The sequence below is a fragment of the Bubalus bubalis genome, chromosome 17 (genome assembly GCF_019923935.1).
Source record: "Bubalus bubalis isolate 160015118507 breed Murrah chromosome 17, NDDB_SH_1, whole genome shotgun sequence".
Lineage (NCBI taxonomy): Eukaryota > Metazoa > Chordata > Mammalia > Artiodactyla > Bovidae > Bubalus > Bubalus bubalis.
The window spans coordinates 30,775,348-30,792,604 of NC_059173.1; the positions used below are offsets into that span (position 1 = coordinate 30,775,348).

At 36.7% G+C, this 17,257-nt stretch overlaps 1 protein-coding gene across 5 annotated transcripts in view; it reads left to right on the forward strand.

The window, feature by feature from the left end:
• GRIA2 (glutamate ionotropic receptor AMPA type subunit 2) overlaps nt 1-17,257 on the forward strand; it is a 178,705-nt gene that overhangs the window by 153,880 nt on the left and 7,568 nt on the right. The gene's annotated exons all lie outside the window — the stretch shown is intronic.

Below are 17,257 nucleotides of genomic sequence, written 5' to 3' on the forward strand. Positions count from 1 at the left end.
CCATATGCACAAGAATAAAATAACTTTATACAATACACAAATACCAACTCAAAATGGATTAACTATTTAAAAGATTTATTGCTTCAGTAAGATATGAAACAATAAATCTCCTTTAAGAAAACAAAGGAGATAAGCTTCATGGCTTACAGGCAACAAAAGCAAAATTAGACCAGTAGACTACATTAATTTTAAAAGCTTTTGTGCAGCAAAGAAATAAAAGACTGAAAAAGCAATCTATGGAATGGCAGAAAATACTTGCAAATCTGATAAAGGTTAATATGCAAAACATCTAAAGAGCTCCTACACCTCAATAGCAAAAACTAATAACCTCATTTAAAAACTGGAAAAGGACTTAAGTGGACATTTCTCCAAAGAAGAGCAACCAATAAATGGTCAGCAGGTTATATGAAAAGGTACTCAATACCATTAATCATTATGGACATGCAAATCACAGTGAGATCCCAGTGAGATCCCACCTCATACTGGTTAGGTTGACCATTAGAAAAAAGAAAAAAAAAAGCTTTGGTGGGGTTGAGTAGAAATTCAAGCTCTTGATCAGAATGCAAAACTGTGCAGCCCCTATATGAAACAGAATGGCATTTTCTCAATAAGTTAAAATAGAGCCACCACATGATCCAGCAATCCCACTTCTTGATATTTATCCAAAATAATTAAAATCAGCATCTTGAAGAGATATCTGCAGTTCCACATTCATTGCAATACTATTCACAGTAGCCAAGCAATAGAAACAACCTACCTGTCCATCAAAAGATGAAATATATTTAAAAATGTGGTATATTACCCAATGGAATATTTTTCAGCCTTAAGAAAGCTTCAACATGGTTGAAACTTGAGGACATAATGCTAAGTGAAATAAGCCAGTCACAGAAAGACAAATACCTAAAGATGCCATTTGCACGATGAGGTATCTGAAGTAATTGCATCCACTGAAGCAAAAGGGAGACTGGTAGTCACAGAGGCTGGAGGTGGGGGAAATGGGGAGCCTGATCAATGAGTATAGTTTCAGTCGTGCAAAATGAGAAACTTCTAGAAATCTTCTGTTCAATAATGTGCATGTACTTACACAATACTGTATTATATACTCATAGACTTGTTACAAAGATAGATTTCATATGTATTTTTTCTTACCACAATTGAAAGGAAAAAAAAAACAAAACAAAACTCTGCCTTGAGATAAGACATACACATACACACAAAATAAAACAAGCAAAAACTAAGGAAAGAAACTGTCTTAGGAAATATTTTGTAGTATTTAAGATTTACAAGTTCTCTCTCATGGTTGGTGTTGCTTCTTAAAAATGTTGCCCAAGATTAGAAATAAAATTTTCATATTAGTGTTAAAATAAAATTAGAGGCAAGCATGAATATTTATGCCAATCATTAAAATGAGATATATACATATAAATGCATAGCAATTTTAAGGTGGCTAGTATAATATGGTATAGAGTTGACTCTTGAACAATTCAGAGGGTTAATGGTCCCAACTCCATGTGGTTGAAAATCCACTTATAATTTCACAGTCTGTCCTCTGAATACATGGTTTTTCATCTGCAGGTTCAATCAACTTTGGATCCTATAGTACTGTGCGTGTGTGTTCAGTTGCTCAGTTGTGTCCAACTCTTTGTGCCCCTGTGGTACTATAGAATGCATTTAATGAAAAATATCCACTAAGTGGACCTTCATAGTTCAAACCCATGTTGGTCAAGGTTCAACTGTATTTAATATTGTATAATATAGTTCACATTTAATATGGCTAGTATCCTCATACATATATGAAGTTAACTATGTATAAAGTCATTGTCCTATATTATGCTACTTCAACTAGTTTTTTGTTACTAGTCTTTCATTCTTGACATGGCCAAAAAAAGGGGACTTAAGCTAAATCCTTTTATAGGGAAGGCAATTCTTTAATAAGGAAGTAAAATTGTTAGTCGCTCAGTCATGTCTGACTCTTTTCAACCCCATGGACTATAGCCTCCCAGGCTCCTATGTCCATGAAATTCTCCAGGCAAGACCATTGGAATGGATTGCCATTCCCTTCTCCAGGGGATCTTCCCAACCCAGGGATTGAACTCTGGTCTCCCTCATTGCAGATAGATTCTTTACCATCTGAACCACCAGAGAAGCCCAATGATGAAATAACTGATCTTTTTTATCTGATTAATTTATAATAGTGTAAATACAATAAGCTTTTTGTGGCTCAGCTGGTAAAAAAATCCTCCTGCAATGTGGGAGACCTGGGTTTGATTCCAGGGTTGGGAAGACTGCCTGGAGAAGGGAAAGTCTACCCACTCCAGTATTCTGGCCTGGAAAATTCTGTGAACTGTATAGGCCATGGGGTTGCAAAGAGTCAGACACAACTGAGCGACTTTCAATTCATTTTTTCCAAGTTGGGTTAGTAGTGTGATATTCGAGGCTAAGCAAGATAGAAAATACTGTATCTTTGACTTACTAGAGAAATTCATACTGATAAGCTAAGAGACCCAACCTTTCTTGTGTATGTGAAATGTATTTTTGTGCATGCTCTGTAACTTTTGCTACCATATCCTTTATGTTACTTCCTTCAATTTCCAAAACTTTTTGCTCATTTACAAATTAAAATCAGTGAGTGTATCCTCCTGAGTTGTCCAAAGGTTAACTGTACAAACTATATTATAAAATACTACCCACATTAAATGTCCCCCAGAAAATCAAATTTCCTTAAATAAGATTATTAGAAGAAATTTAGTCTTTGTATTGGGGCTTCTTTATTTTCCTTTTATAACCTCAGAGTGTTGAAACAACACTCTGAAACCTAGCAGTGGGACATATAGGAATATTTGCTAAAGTAAAAACTTGTTATAAGGCACAGTGTAAATAGTCTAGTGGTATTTTTCAAAACAACTGTGCACCCCTAAAAATGTGTTCGTTTACAACAAAAAAGAATTGCAAACCCTTTTCGATTAGATTAGTTAGCCAACAGCAAAAAATTGCTCATAATTGCATACATCTTTCAATTGCTTTAAAAAATCCACACTTAAAATGTTCTATTTTTGTTGTTGAGATTGAATAAAGAAGTTCAATCAAGGTGTTTTAGGATCAAATCCCACATTGCAGAAAAAGTTATGTCTGTTACATGGTGAACTCAGATGGCATCAGCATTCTTGTCTTTAACTACAGGGCTTAGGTTATACATTCTGTTCTTATTTGAAATAATATAACATTTATAAAGAGTTAACCATAAAAACCCTTCTTGAGTACAGCTTGTGAATGTTGACTTGCCACTTATCTAACATTCAATTCCACTTTCTTGCAATTTTCATTGTTTTTAGAAACATCTTTGAAAGGAAAACCTGCCTCCTAAGTATTTTCATGCATTGGTCCCCATTCTGACTTTAGTAATTTATTAATTTTCATAATACAAATAAATCAGATACATGATAATAAGCATCAGCTAGCAGAAGAATTATGTTTTCAAACCTTCATCTTACATCTTGATCTTTTAAATGTAGGTTTTACATATTTTTTAAAAAAGGAAAAAAAAAAGAATGCTTTTAGATAGGGAGTAGATTCTCTACTTACTGCAAATACTCCATTCTCTATTACCCATTCCTGTCTGTTTCACTCACTCACATTTCCTTTTTTTTTTGTTGTTTCCTTTTTTTTTTTTTTAACTTTACAATATTGTATTGGTTTTGCCATACATCAACATGCATCCGCCACGGGTGTACACGTTTCCCATCCTGAATCCCCCTCCCACTTCCCTCCCCATACCATCCCTCTGGGTCATCCCAGCGCACCAGCCCCAAGCTTCCTGTATCCTGCATCGAACCTGGACTGGCGATTCGTTTCTTATATGATATTATATGTGTTTTAATGCCATTCTCCCAAATCATCCCCCACCTCCCTCTCCCACACAGTCCAAAAGACTGTTCTATACATCTGTGTCTTTTTTCCTGTCTCGCATACAAGGTTGTTGTTGCCATCTTTCTAAATTCCATATATATGCGTTAGTATACTGTATTGGCGTTTTTCTTTCTGGCTTACTTCACTCTGTATAATAGGCTCCAGTTTCACCCACCTTTCTTGGCTCTCAGACTGTAAGTTACAACTCTGTTACCTAGACTTTATTCCATTTAAACCTTCAAGCCTGTTAGATTTTGAGGTAACTGAATCATATTTATAGCTTCCCCTTAAATTGTTGTTTACTGAAAACCTGGATGATTTAAACCTGGGTGAATTGTGGAAAGTTTCCATTCTATGAAAATGTGGTTGATTGAAACCATGTGCCAGATTTTGCTTTCATCCCTGTTACATTTTAGTTTGGTTTTTGGCTTATTTGCCTAGGCTTATAAAGTTGAAATATTGATTCTGCTATCTGTTATATAAATATCTGAAACTTTGAAATATTTGTAACATATATTCATCCAAATTGACTAAAATACTAAACACAGTGGGAAATGTATGAAATCAGTGGTATAACAAAAGTTTCCCTTCGACTCAGGATTTGCATAATAACCAGTACTCTTTAGATGTTCAGTTCAGTTCAGTTCAGTCGGTCAGTCGTGTCCGACTCTTTGCGACCCCATGAATAGCAGAACGCCAGGCCTGTCCATCACCAACTCCCAGATTTCACTCAAACTCACGTCCATCGAGTCAGTGATGCCATCCAGCCATCTCATCCTCTGTCGTCCCCTTCTCCTCCTGCCCCCAATCCCTCCCAGCATCAGACTCTTTTCCAATGAGTCAGCTCTTCGCATGAGGTGGCCAAAGTACTGGAGTTTCAGCTTTAGCATCATTCCTTCCAAAGAATACCCAGGACTGATCTCCTTTAGAATGGACTGGTTGGATCTCCTTGCAGTCCAAGGGACTCTCAAGAGTCTTCTCCAACACCACAGTTTAAAAGCATCAGTTCTTCGGCACTCAGCCTTCTTCACAGTCCAACTCTCACATCCATATATGACCACTGGTAAAACCATAGCCTTGACTAGACGGACCTTTGTTGGCAAAGTAATGTCTCTGCTTTTGAATATGCTATCTAGGTTGGTCATAACTTTCCTTCCAAGGAGTTAAGTGTCTTTTAATTTCATGGCTGCAGTCACCATCTGCAGTGATTTTGGAGCCCAGAAAAATGAAGTCTGACGCTGTTTCCACTGTTTCCCCATCTATTTCCCCTGTTTCCCCATCTATTTCCCATGAAGTGATGGGACCAGATGCCATGACCTTCATTTTCTGAATGTTGAGCTTTGAGCCAACTTTTTCACTCTCCACTTTCACTTTCATCAAGAGGATTTTTAGTTCCTCTTCACTTTCTGCCATAAGGGTGATGTCATCTACATATCTGAGGTTATTGTTATTTCTCCTGGCAATCTTGATTCCAGCTTGTGCTTCTTCCAGCCCAGCGTTTCTCATGATGTACTCTGCATAGAAGTTAAATAAGCAGGGTGACAATATACAGCCTTGACGTACTCCTTTTCCTATTTGGAACCAGTCTGTTTTTCCATGTCCAGTTCTAACTGTTGCTTCCTGACCTGCCTATAGGTTTTTCAAGAGGCAGGTCAGGTGGTCTGGTATTCCCATCTCTTTCAGAATTTTCCACAGTTTATTGTGATCCACACAGTCAAAGGCTTTGGCATAGTCAATAAAGCAGAAATAGATGTTTTTCTGGAACTCTCCTGCTTTTTCCATGGTCCAGCGGATGTTGGCAATTTGATCTCTGGTTCCTCTGCCTTTTCTAAAACCAGCTTGAACATCTGGAAGTTCATGGTTCATGTATTGCTGAAGCCTGGCTTGGAGAATTTTGAGCATTACTTTACTAGCGTGTGAGATGAGTGCAATTGTGCAGTAGAACTTCCCAAAGTGTCTGTCTACAATGCGGGAGACCTGGGTTCAATCCCTGGGTTTGGAAGATCCCCTGGAGAAGGAAATGGCAATCCACTCCAGTACTATTGCCTGGAAAATCCCATAGACAGAGGAGCCTGGTAGGCTACAGTCCACGAGGTCGCAAAGAGTCGGACACGACTGAGCGACTTCACGTTCACTTTTCACTTTGATCAGTCTTTGGCCTTGCCTTTCTTTGGGATTGGAATGAAAACTGACCTTTTCCAGTCACTGATATTTTAATTATGCTAAGTCACTTCACTCATGTCCAACCCTTTGCAATGTTACAGACTGTAGCCTGCCAGGCTTCTCTGTCTATGGGATTCTCCAGGCAAGAATACTGGAGTGGGTTGCCATACCCTTCTCCAGAGGATCTTCCCAACCCAGGTATCGAACCTCATCTCTTATGCCTCCTCCTTTGGTAGGCAGGTTCTTTACCACTAGTGCCACCTGGGAAGCTAGTTTAATTATACCCATCTAATTCTGATAACCATAGCTCTCCATCTAATCCACATGAATAATATGAGCTATTTTATCAAATACATTGATGACACTCAAGATGTTCTCTGTTCACGATAGACCTTAGATGGGTCAATAAGTAACCCTATTAAAAAATAAAAGATATGACTCTAAGGGATCACTTGCTGTTTCTCTTGCTTTATCAATTGACATTACATGCCTGGATGCATATATGGGTAATAAATAAGCTGTATAAGTAAGACAGGCTTCCCTGGTGGCTCAGCGGTAAAGAATGCACCTGCCAATGCAAGAGACATGAGAGATGTGTGTTCAGTCCCTGGTTCAGGAAGATCCCCTGGAGTAGGGTATAGCAACCACTCCAGTCTTCTTGCCTAGAGAATCCTACGGACAGAGGAGCCTGCTGAGCTACAGTCCAAAGAATCACAAAGAGTCTGGGCCACTGAAGTGACTTTGCACATGTGCACATTAGTTAGACAATTCATTAATGACATAATTTACTATTTGTAAGGGAATGAAAATATATGGAAATACCAATTACATTTTAAAATTTAAAGACATTGTTTTCCAAGTAGAAAATTATTAGAAGGTTATGAGTTTGTCAATAATACAGGATATGCATTAATCTGACTATATATTTTTCACCTTTGAAAGACCCCAGTTTGATTACTGGGTTGGGAAGATCCGCTGGAGAAGGGAATGGCAACCCACTCCAGTATTCTTGCCTGGAGGATTCCATGGACAGAGGAGCCTGATGCACTATAGTCCATGGGATCGCAAAGAGTTGGACAAAATTGAGCAACTTTCTCTTCACTTCAGTTCACTTCAAAATGCCAATGAGAACACTGAGGCATAACTTAGCTTTGCTTTTGGTTGATTAAAATGCTTCCATAAATCCAATTTATTTAAGCCTCAGTTTGCATTTTATTAAATTATACTCAAATAGTTAACTGATTTTCTCTAAATTTTATAATATTGTTAAGTGATTTGTTTTTTTTTAACAGAACATTGCTTATCTAAATACTATGCTTGAGTATTTTTCTGATTTAGAGTGTATATACATGCATTGGAGATTTGGGTATCCAGATTCTATTTTTGGTTCTCCTATGGGCTGACAAAGCATGCTAATTTAGATAAGTTAGTTAATCTTTTCTGAGTCAAATAAATGGCTTGGAATATAGTAAGTGATTTTTAAGGTCCATTCTAGTGTTAATCCTTTGAAAAATTTAAGCTGTTAAAAATCCCTCTAGTTATATTCTTTCATAAATACCATTTCAAAGAAACTGAGAAATTGCTAGTTTAATATGAATCTTGTTAATATTATTGGTGAATTAATTTGTTTTATTTAAAATGAGATATTAATCATATAGGAAATCCTCACAAAGTCAAACAGGTCAAACCATACTTCTGTGAAATATTTTATTAACTGCAATCATTTATAAATAGGTGATTATTTCATTTTAATACAAAAGAGAAAAACATACTGTGAGACTGCAGGTAAAATGTTTATAATTACTTCAGACTTTAAGAATTCTAAAAATATTTCCCAGTGACCTGACCCATAACTTCATAGAATCGACAATCTGTATATAATTTTTATTTTATTTTAAATCCAAGAAGTTATAGTGTTAAGCATCAGATTTTCATAAAACTAAATGAACAAAGGAGTGTCTAAGAAAATGTATTTACTTCATTCAAAGGTTCCCCCCCCTTTTTTTTTTACATGAAGTAAATGGCTTGGTTTTTGATTGTATAACAAAACTTCATTTTTTTTAGCTAAAGGATGAATAAGAAGTGCTAAGTGACTGGAATTAAACTATCTGAAAATATTTATGGTATGACACAACTTGGTAATTTTTATTTCCATTTATTGTCCAGGGACCATTTCTTCAGCTGTAGTTTTTTTCCATCATGGAAAATAATGAGCTTCTTTTTAAATTTTATGGAAAACTTTAAAAATAAAGAATTTTTTATTTTATCCATATAAGATAAATTTTCATTAGCAAAGTGATTTTAGAAGATGAAAACAATGTCTGGAGGTTTTATCAAACATACCGAACACTTTGTATGTTTTCCTTTTTTCTTTTCATTTTGGTGTTTCTATCATTTTTGGCAAATAATGTAAAAAAGTAGTATCCAAACTATTAGAGTCAAATGTCAAAGCACTTTTGTTTGTTCAGTATTAACTATTTTTTTTCTTTTAATTGGAAGGTAATCGCTTTACAATGTTGTGTTGGCTTCCACATACAATATGAATCAGCCATAAGTATACATATATGCCCTCCCTCTGGAGCCTTCCTCGCAATCCCTACCCCATCCCACTCCTCTAGGTTGTCACAGAGCACCAGCTTGAGCTTCCCGTGTTGTACAGCAGCTTCCCATCCTCGCTATCTATTTTATGCATGGTAGTGTATCTCAATTCACTCCACCCTCTCTACCCGTCTGTGTCCACAAGTGTGTTCCCTGTGTGTGTGTGTCTCTACTCCTGCTCTGCAAATAGTTGCCAGTATTACATTGTTTGTATTAATATTTATGTTCTGCAGCATGTTCTAAGCTCATAGCCTCAAAATGAATCTACATATGGAAATAAAAATACCATATTTCCTTGATATGGAGTATACCTACCAAAGTCGGTGTTACTGTGGGAGTATACCAACCAAAATGTGACATTATGGTTACCAATTAAAATCCATGAGTTGAGGAAAAGTTGGATTTATGTCTTTATGGATTTATGTATTTTCAGTTGGATTTATGGTATTTTCAGTTCAGTTCGGTTCAGTCGCTTAGTCGTGTCTGACTCTTTGCAACCCCATGAATTGCAGCACTCCAGGCCTCCCTGTCCATCACCAACTCCCGGAGTTCACCCAGACTCACGTCCATCGAGTTGGTGATGCCATCCAGCCATCTCAACCTCTGTCGTCCCCTTTTCCTCCTGCCCCCAATCCCTCCCAGCATCAGAGTTAATGAGTCAACTCTTCGCATGAGGTGGCTAAAGTACTAGAGTTTCAGCTTTAACATCACTCCTTCCATAGAACACCCAGGACCTATCTCCTTTAGAATGGACTAGTTGGATCTCCTTGCAGTCCAAGGGACTCTCAAGAGTCTTCTCCAACACCACAGTTCAAAAGCATCAATTCTTTGGTGCTCAGCTTTCTTCACAGTCCAACTCTCACATCCATACATAACCACTGGAAAAACCATAGCCTTGACTAGACGGACCTTTGTTGCCAAAGTAATTTCTCTGCTTTTGAATATGCTATCTAGGTTGGTCATAACTTTGCTTCCAAGGAGTAAGTGTCTTTTAATTTCATGGCTGCAATCACCATCTGCGGTGATTTTGGTTACTGTCTTATAAATAACCTAAATCAAATACTAGTCTAGTATGTTGAGGAAATAAAGTTCTACTTCAAGATTTTCATTACTGGAATTGATCTTTATTGGGGGAAACACATTAAAACAAAGCTACTTTCAGTGATGGAAAAAGGCATAAAGGGAGTTTTAGATCTTTTATTTACCAATGTAATATATTCTTCATGTTTTTATTCCACCAGTCAGAGGAATAATTGTACCTTCACCTGCAAAGCTAATCTGGGTCTTTGAAAACATGTCTTTCTAACTATGAAAGAAATTGCTCTAAAATTTATACCTTAATAATGTCTTTGGAGCTTCCCAGGTGGCCCTAGTGGTAAAGAACCCACTTGCCTATACAGGAGACTCAAGAGATGTGGGTTCAATACCTGGGTCTCAAAGATCCTCCAGAGGAGGAATGGCCACCCACTCCAGTATTCTTGCGTGGAGAATCCCATGGACAAAGAAACCTGGTGGGCTACAGTCCTTAGGGTCACAAAGAGTCAGACACTACTGAAATGACTTAGCATTCACGCAATAATATCTTTAGTCTTTTTATTTCCACAAGGCTATTTCTCCTTGACCTTCAATCTATGTTTAGATGTTCTGAAATGTTGTAGAGTCCCTCTTGAAACACTGCTTTTCTTTATCTTCAATTTCTCTGTTCATTTCCTTCAAGTGACAAATTTTTAGGTTTATTTCCTTAGAGCCCATTTTCCTACTCCAGCCACTTTCTGCTTCATTGTTTAAAATATGACCTCCCTTAGAACTTTGAAAATAACCCTCCTAAAAGAGTCTCTTAATGACATTCTTGCTGAAATGAACTATTTTGTGTGTGTTTCCTGCCTTGTATAAATGATGCCTTGTTTAGTGAAAGTGTTAGTCTGGCAGTCCTATCTGACTCTTTGCAACCGAATAGACTATAGCCCACCAGGCTCCTTTGTCCAGGAATTCTTCAGGCAAAAATACTGGCGTGGGTAGCCATCCCTTTCTCTAGGGGATCTTCCCGACCCAGGGATCAAACCTGCATCTCCTGCGTCTTCTGCATTGTAGGCGAATTCTTTACCACTGAGTCACTGGGGAAGCCCATTTATTTTATACTTAGTATCAATAACCCTTAATGACTTAAGTTTTCTTCAGGAATGTGTACGAAGGCTACATGTCTTTCTCTTAGATTTGTTTTGTAACAGCTACACAAAAATAATTTTATAATCTTTTATGTTAACACACCATTCACATTTATTGCACATGTACGTATGCTAAGTCACTTCAGTTGTGTCAGACTGTATGCAGCCCTATGGATTGCACACCGGTCTTCTTTGTCTATGGGATTCTGTGGACAAGAATACTGGAGTGGGATGCCATGTCCTCCTCCAGGGGATCTTCCTGACCCAGGGATTGAACCCGGATCTCCATTTCCTGCATTGGCAGGCAGATTCTTTACCACTAGTGCCACCTGGTCAGTCCTTATTGTACATAGTAAAGCAAGCTATTGAAAGATGAAGTTTTCCAAGTCTGTATTATTTTAGCTTCACCTGAGACATATTGAGATATGAAGACTTCTAATGATACACAACACAGAAAGTGACAAGAGACATTCAGTTCGAAATATTAAGATTTTCTTGATTCAATCTGACTATATTTTGTTTATGTTGGAAATTATATCTGGAAAATAAATGAACAGCAGTTGCATTCTACTCAGGAGGAAACCTAGTAGAGAAAATTAAAATTCCAGGGTATGCTAGTAGATTTTAAAAGTTTTGATCTCAAATAAGTGACTATAACTCAAACATAGACTAGTTTATTCAGGGATTGCAGACTGGTAAATGGCAGAGGATAATGAGACTTACAGATATATATATTTTGCCTGATAAAAATAGTGGTTGCCAGGGACAGTGTGAATTCCTGATGACATCTAGAATGGAAAAGTGGGCCCTGCTATGAGTTCCACAGGAAAGTTAGATCAGCCAAAACACTGAAATCCTAAAAGAAAAGGCAGTTCTTTCGTCTCAAATATACATTTTTTATAGACTGTCAACCAAATGGACTAGAAAATATAGGTAATTAATTTGCATGGTGACTCTCTAATATTTACATTCAGAAGGCTCTAGGTCAAGGTTTTTTATGCTTAATATTTGTTATGCTTCCTCAGACATTGTAATCTTTCTAGAAAGAAAAGAGGATTTTCATGAAAAGTATCTCTATTTACTTTGAAGTGAAAGTGAGATTGAGAGATTATCGTAATGTGGAGCATTGCAGTTCAGTTCAGTCGCTCAGTCGTGTCCGAATCTTTGCGACCCCATGAATCACAGCACGCCAGGCCTCCCTGTCCATCACCAACTCCCGGAGTTCACCTAGACTCATGTCCATTGAGTCGGTGATGCCATCCAGCCATCTCATCCCCTGTCGTCCCCTTCTCCTCCTGCCCCCAATCCCTCCCAGCATCAGAGTCTTTTCCAATGAGTCAACTCTGCATGAGGTGGCCAAAGTACTGGAGTTTCAGCTTTAGCATCATTCTTTCCAAAGAACACCCAGGACTGATCTGGGCATTTAACAATTCTGTAAACTCACCCTGCCATTCAGGAGTCTCTGTTCAGAACCTTTGGGCATCATTCATATTTGGAAATCATTTAGAACTCCCATGCTAGCAAAAAATGTTCTGCTGACATTTTGAGAAGGTATTCAATATTTTATTAGAAATTAGTGGGTAAATAAGGTTTTTTGTTTTTGTTTTTTGGAAAGTGAACTGTGTCAGAGTTAATAGACTAAGCAGTGAAGAATGTTTGCAAGGCAGTGTCTGTATTTTCTACTAATTCTCAAATAAATGTGTATGTTTCATAAGGATAATAACCATTTCCTTTAAAAAGTCACTTTTTCCTAACAGGAAAAAGGCTTATTTAACTGATAGAAGAGTTAATGCCTGTATTAATGTATATGAAGAGGAAATTAAACTAAATTAAAATGACTGTTGGCTTCTATCACCAGAAAAGGAAGCTGTCTTTTTCTTAGATATAGTTATATCAATTGTGTTTATATAGAACTTTTCCCCAGCAGTACTAGACAATGGTCATGTTTTCTAAGTAAATATTAAAATTATCTTCTTTGAAATATTAGTCAAATTGATATCCTATTACTAACATCAGACCATGAAAAGGGATTTGAATAGCCATGTGCAAAGAGCCTTGACTCCTTAAGAAACACAGGGTAATCAGGGTCAGTTTCCTGACCAAGCTGTGATTTATCTCCTCTGAACAAGGCATCACTTATCTCTTCATCAAAATGTGATGGCAGATACCATCCTAAAAGAATTCATTTCACTTTATCATACTTCCTAAAAGAGTAGCTTACTTGATTTAATATGTAAACTTAGAAAGTACTGTATTCTTTGGCTTAGTAGTGATTGACACTTAAATTTGCAGAGGGATGGGAAAGGGGATTGTCACGATCCCTGATAAAGACTTAGCACTTTTACCTAGGGCCATCTTGGAAATGGAGATTGGAAACCATCTTTCCAGCCTACTTTCCTCCTTCACTGCATCATTCTCTTCTCCCCAGACTAGAACTCTGATTAGTATTATGAATGGTAGGAAAGTAGGTATTTTACATAAAAAGTCTGTATCATTTTCTTGTGTCCCATCTTCTACGTGCTCATATTTAAACACTGCTTACAAGGGTGGGTGGTCCTCATGGCCTGTTGTTCATTTTTGAACAACATGAAGAGGCTGATTGAATCAACCTGATCAGTATTTGACTTGTATTTTTTGACTGTTGCCTAAATTTTACAGATGCTTTTGATGTAGAATAATGTCTGTAACATGAATTGCTGAAATATGGAATTTAAATAGGAAGTACTATGTATATGTATTACCTTAGTTGACCACATAGGATTTTTTTTTTTCTTTTTAGTCTACTTGTAAATATATTCTAAGAAATGAGTGGTCAAGAGGTTGGAACTGTATCTTTTTCAGTGTATAAGACCATTGAACTTATAAATTAAGCTAAATTAAACATTGTCACTTAAATTGTCTTGGCACTAAAAAATAATGATGATGATGAATTGTCATTCAGGTTAAAGGATGGAAAGCCTAAGGGAGAATTTCACTTTGCCTTTGGATTGATGGTTTTCTTGATGGTTACTTTTTTGATTGCTGTAGTTTTCAAGAAGAACAGGATTTCAAGGCATCACCTGTTTAGCTATTTAGTTCAGACTAACAACTTTTCTGATATTGTCAATAGAAGCTATGCACAGATCCAAAACTGTCTCTAAGCAAAAAATTTAGTTAGATATTTTTTTCTAGTCTTTTTCTGAAGGCAACTAGAAAGTTCAAATTAATAAGTTCTTTGTCCTAATGAATAATATTTTTCAACATAACAGAATTGTAGTGTTCATGAATTGCTTGCACACCTTTAACCAAACCTATTCAAACAAATACTCTTGAAAAGACATGGTTATAAATATATTTCATTCATTTGTTAAGGAAGTAAACAGTAAACTAACACTTGGGAGACAAATGAATTAATACACTGTGAGAAAATGTGAAATATATATCTTCTGATCTATGAAAAAAAATTGTTTTCACATTTATGCAAAGAAGCAATGTGTATTTTAAGATCTTAGATTATTTGTAGATTTTATTAATCCAAAATTACATCATGAACTACTGCTCAATTAAAAAATATGTTATAATACATGTAAAACCTGATCATAAAAAGTGACTGACTTAATAGAGCCTTGTATTTTGTATGCTAGGTTAACATGTCAGAACATCTTTCAAGGGAGGCAGGACCACAAAGACAGGGATGGAATAACTTGATCAAAACTCTATATAGCTGTGTGCATTTCCCCCCTAGATTGCACATTACAATCCTTTAATCTTTCAAAAGAATATTCTATCCATACATTGAGAAATATCTTTAACTAGAAACCACTTATGAATGAAACAGTAAATTTCACCACACTCAGTGAATATGATCTTTGACTTGATTCATGCTATTTAAATGTCCTGTTAAAAAATTTAGTTTTTAAAGAGAAATTATCTTGAGTTTAATTTGTATTTTTCCTTTTAACTTCATTGCTAACTTTTGCATTTTCTCTGAATAGTATAATGTTTATGAAGCATTTTATGTAATATTTAGCAATCCAAAATTGATAATTCAGATTTGGAATAATTGGCATGTTTAATGAATGGATGGCTTTATAAACTAATTGTGTAATTTCATTTTGAACTCTATCAGCCTATGATTTTGTTTCAAAGCATTTTGATACTACTACTAAACTCAGGTTCAGCTGCTTGCTACTCCAATAACTCAAGAGGCAAGTGTCAGTAGGAAGAAAATTGCTTTAATCAGAAAAGCCAGCAATCTAGGGAGAAGATGGATTCATGTCCTGAGACCAGCTCCCAAGATTCTGGTCAGTCATGGTAGTCAAGGGAAAAACGGAGGGAGAATCTCAGGGAGTGGCGGAGGCAGGAGAGTGGGTTCTGCATTTTCCTCTGTGGCTGCAGGCTGGCTGACTCTCTGTTCAGATGTTATCTTGCCCAGGTGATCTGCCTGCAGGTTTGCTAAAGCAACAGTTGTGTGTGGAGAGCTAGTCATTCGTTAACTGCTGAATTCTTACCTCTTTTTATCTAGGAGAAGAATCAACAGGTCAGGCATTTCATGGTGTGCATTCAGGAGAGCCCAAATTAGGAGTTAGTTTCAATTGCCTAGGGATCTAATTTTTTATAATTAGGTTTTTAAGGTTAGGCGGGGACAGAAATGAGTAAACAGGGAAAGGGCTAAAGAGTTGCTTCCAATTCCCCATTGTCAGACATCATTCCATTTCTATGGGATTGCAGTGAAGGTCCATCATCTCTATCTGCTTCCTGCTGACTTAGAGCATTGTTTTCTCAGTGAGGAAGACATCAACATGATTCTATAGCATCTCCTTACTGACAGTGTTAGCTGTCCACCTACCTATACAAGCAGAACAAGCTACACTCATTTTTATGCCCACAAAGATAGAGTTATTATAAGCAAAATGTTAATCTCTTTCTCTGGAGATCAGTTCTTGGAATTGTATTAGGCATAGACTCAATGTGGCTCAAGATGGTGCAGCTTATGTCATAGCTGCAGTCTAGTCATCATGCAGTTAGCTTTACCCCTCTGGTGGCAGCTGTAGTATCTGTTAAAAAAAAAACCTCAGGAATGTGCATCAGACACTGAGACTGTGACATTTTATTGTCTTGATCATTAACTGCTCGAGGCTGCTCTTTTGTGACTCAGGGAGGCCTGAGAGACGTCAGCTTTTCTACAAACAAGAGGCAGGGAACATGGAGGGGTCTTTGTACTTGAGCAGGGAGGGAGGAGCTGCATGGTTCTCTTTGCTTCCAGTATCATTTCTTTTTGTGGGAATTCACATGACAAAAAAGATCTTGACGTTTAATAAGATTTAATAATATTTAATGATATGCAATCAAAGACAAATACTTTTACATCTTCCAATTTGTCAGAGAATACTTTATAGTGTTCTATAAAGTAAAACAATATAAATGCCTTCTACAGTAGACAAAGGTTCAAATAAAGCAAAGACACTCTTATTCTTTGTAACCAATTCCAGAATATTCTGTTAGCATACATTATGAACCTTTATATGCAAGATACTGTGCCAGTCACTGTGATCATGAAGCTAAAATCTCCCTAAATGGGATTCTGATGGAGCTTTCACCATCATGGATATACTTTCATGACAGCAAGGAAGTCTGATTCATTAGGTAATGAAGTTTTAATTCTATAATCTCAGGAAGGAGAATGGTTTTGAAATAGAAATCATTTTAAGAGTGGTTTAGATGCATTGTTATATAATAGATATATTATTTAGTAAAGAAATTTTTCTAAATTTGGAGTGAAATTCCTTTTGGGGAAGAGTTGGGCTGACCTGGCCTGTGGGGTTGTCTCACAGCCCCTTATTCACAGGGGAGAGTGGAGAGATGCAATGAGTGCCTGAGCACCTCTCTGGGTTATATATATTCTAAATTTCAGGGAAATAAGCCTACTCCATGCTTGATTTACTCCTGATCCTTGATTTTCACCAAATACAGTGCTTTCACATACATATACAGCAGGCCTCAGCCCTAGGGCAGCATTTCAAGCAAATCTGAGTTTACATTATGTCTGCTTGTGATGAACTGATTTATACTTGCTTTTTCTAAGAAAAAGGTTATTTTTTTTTTTAATTCCTCAGAGTAACAAGCAAAAAGTCCCAAAGTCTCATGAATCTGAAAAGAAAGTTTTCAAGATTCCATTTCAAACCTCCTGTATTAGGATAATAAAAGGGTTATTCACGGTCATCTTTCCAAGAGGGCTGAAAATCAGTTGAGAAACGTTGTGAATAGAAAAATAAAGAGATATTCAAATGCTATGACTTTTCAACTCTGCTTACCTTTTTTTTTTTTACTCTAAATATTCAATGACACTTTTGAGGTCTATCTTTGCTTCTGAACTGATTAATGTTTAAGATTAATATTCCTTCAATTATGCTACTGCAATTAGGCCTTCCTTCTTTCATCCAGGT